The sequence below is a fragment of the Rhincodon typus genome, chromosome 13 (genome assembly GCF_021869965.1).
Source record: "Rhincodon typus isolate 14 chromosome 13, sRhiTyp1.1, whole genome shotgun sequence".
In the NCBI taxonomy this organism is placed as follows: domain Eukaryota; kingdom Metazoa; phylum Chordata; class Chondrichthyes; order Orectolobiformes; family Rhincodontidae; genus Rhincodon; species Rhincodon typus.
Window position 1 is genome coordinate 17,568,058 of NC_063344.1, and position 3,126 is coordinate 17,571,183.

General features: G+C 43.7%; 1 protein-coding gene across 2 annotated transcripts in view; it reads right to left on the bottom strand.

Annotated features, from left to right (window-relative positions):
• The window catches only part of LOC109918091 (fibroblast growth factor 12), a 150,417-nt gene that overhangs the window by 115,610 nt on the left and 31,681 nt on the right, over positions 1-3,126 (bottom strand). The window lies entirely within an intron of this gene.

Consider the following 3,126-nt stretch of genomic DNA (forward strand, 5'->3'; position numbering starts at 1 on the left):
CTACACCCTGTTATCTTGGAAAATATATCGCTGTCCCTTCACTGTCACTGGGTCTCCTAGAACTCCCACCATAATGGCACCATTGGGGTTTACCTTCCCTGCACAAACTGCAGTGGTTCAAGAAGGCCAGCTCACCTCTACCTTCTACCAAAGCAATTAGGGAAAACGTGCTGGCCCAGTCAACAACACCCACATCCCAGGAACAAATACCAAAGAAAAACTTGAAGAATTAATGTTGAACAGACACATGGGAGAACGCCCATATTTTCCCTCCACCAGAGAAGGCAGATTGGTTTAATTTTTCATCTAAAAGACAGCAGGTCTGACAGTGTAGCATCCCCTCAGTATTGCATGGTTATGATCAGAGCTCGTAGACCTGCACTCACTGCTCAGGTTGACTCCAACACTTACCCCAAGCATATAAACCACCCAAAAATAATGTCTGGCCATGGTACTGAAGTACTAAGTATTGATATAATTATTGCCACTTCCTGAAGACACACGCAGCAACACCCCACTAGTCACTGCCCTGAAAAGAGGGAGAACCCAGAGGAATGGAAATTCTGCAAACGTGGCCCTCAACCAATAGGGTCACTAATGAACTGTTACCTCCTTTGCCCTGGTGGGTGAAAATAAAAACCCAGAACAATTAACCCAGCCTTCAACACGCAAGGGAACCAACTAGAGAACAACGTATGCTGAAAAGTTGAAGCAGCAGTCCTTAATATAATGAATACAGTCAAAACAGATTTTAATTGAGTTCCAGATACTGATGACATAAAAGCATACAGGACTAGGGTGAAAAAAATGGCATTAAAGTTGATGATAAGCTAGGATCTAGGGTGACAGAATAAGTTGAACGAATGAGTGGCCTATACTGTCACTATCTTCCTGTACAAGAATGTTTGATGGGGACAATGTCGAAGAAGCTTTACTCCGTACCTAACCCCGTGCTGTATTGTATTGGGAACATTTGATGGGGACAGTGTATAAAAGATTTTATGTACAATTGCGGTAACTGTGAGGCTAATGGAATGCAAGTTTTATTGACGTAAATGTTACAGTGATATCTGATAAGGGATGTGTGTGCAGTGAAATGTTATGAGTTTTACAATTCTACCTTTAGTTTCACAATGAATGACATGGGTGGCACAGTGGTTAGCACTGCTGCCTCACAGCACCAGGAACCTGGGTTTGATCACACACTTGGGTGACCGTGTGGAGTCTGCATATTCTCCACATATCTGTGTGCGTTTCCACTCAGTGCTCAGAGGGTTGGGGCAGACTCAATGGGCTGAATGGCCTCTTTCTACACTTTACAGATTCTATAATAAGTTGTGATATCAGATACTTAATAGCAGCACAAGTAACCTTCTAACAAGAAAATAAATCATTGAAGGAAATAATGAAAATATCAGATTGGAAGCTTTTGCCTTTGTGTTTATAATTTTGTTATTTTCTTCTTTCTCTAAATTCAATCTTTCTTGCTTTTTCCTTATATTTTCTGTCCCCGAGTTGACATTAAATCGACCCTTTAATTCATCCTCCTTCTCTGCTCCCAATGTTGAGCTCCCCATCCTTAAATCTCTGCAATTAATGATACACCCTGAGGTTACCTGGTCCACTAGCTCCCAGAACCCTGTTTCTAATAGTACCCCATTGATGGCTCACCTTGTTAGTGATTTAATTGAGGAAAAACATGTTAGAAACTGAAGGCTGCAGGGGTCTATCTAACAAACGGCCATCAGTGTTGGATGCACTATTTTAGGGGAGAATAGCTGGTATCTAACTTGAGCAGTACTTGTACTTAGCTTTACCCTAAATGTGACTGTCCTGTAGTAGATGAAGCATTCAATGTTCTGCCATGGACATGCCTGAATATGATGAGTGCAATACTCAGTTACAATCTCAGAAACAAATTGGCCAGGAGAACAGTGATAGCAGAGCTGTTGCGCCTGAAGAGTGTGTGGGCGTTTTGAAACTTCAGTGAGAATTGCACATCATCAACGAGGGAATAGAGGTTAAAAAAAAAATCCACTCAGTTGCCTGGGAGAAGGATTCTGAGAAAACACGCAGTGATTCTATGCCAGCAATTTTATAACACAGGGGAATCTCCTGTGTGCATCACTATAAATTAGAAAATACTGGCTGGCAATTAGATTCCTTTCTATGGAAAACCCGTTACATTTCCAGATCCCAGGAAGGCTCCAACCATGTCTGCAAAACCATCACACACTTTGCATCGCTGCAGAATGAGTATATAAGCATGTATAAAACATTACAGTTCGTTACTGTTCCAACCGAGCAGCAAAATCCATCCAAGCAACTAAGAACATTAAACGGAAATGGAACCAGTAACAGCAGATAGAGGCAAGATCAGCAGTGATTTAAGTGATGATCAAACAGGTTGGAGACACTGAATGGCCTCATTCTGTTCCCCTGTTCCGATGCATCACTGTCATCTGGTAAAACCAAAGATACAAGAGATGCTGAACTCCACAGTGGGGGAAGGGAGCGATTTCATCGTAATAAGGTTTGTCAGAATGAAATTTAAATTGCATTGGCACAGGATTCTGGCAGTGAAAGGATCCTTCACACCCAGACAGATTTCATCCGTTTCCGTATCTAAGGCATATCTGTTAGTGCCAGGAACAAATCCTTTCTTCCAACAGGCTTGATGGCTCAGATCCAGAGAAGAGGTTGTGATAAATTTTATAACTCATTAAATTCCCTAGACAAATACTTTGCTCCATTACTTGTACAAGAGATGTACCTAAGTGGGACAGATATCCATTCAGCTTTGCAGCACAGAAAGATGCAATTCAGACGACCTTAGTACACACTTTGCCATCCCCCAGCAACACCCTCACTCACCCCAGTCCCCCAGCAACATCCTCACTCCCTCCGGACACCCAGCAACACCCTCATTACCCCCAGTCACCGAGCAACACCCTCATTCCCCCCAATCACCCAACAACACCCTCACTCACTCCCGGTCCCCCAGCAACACCCTCACTCCTCCCGGTCCCCCAGAAACACCCTCACTCCCCCCTGGTCCCCCAGCAACGCCCTCACTCACCTCCTGGTTGCCCAACAACACCCTCACTCCCCCCGGTCCCACAGCAA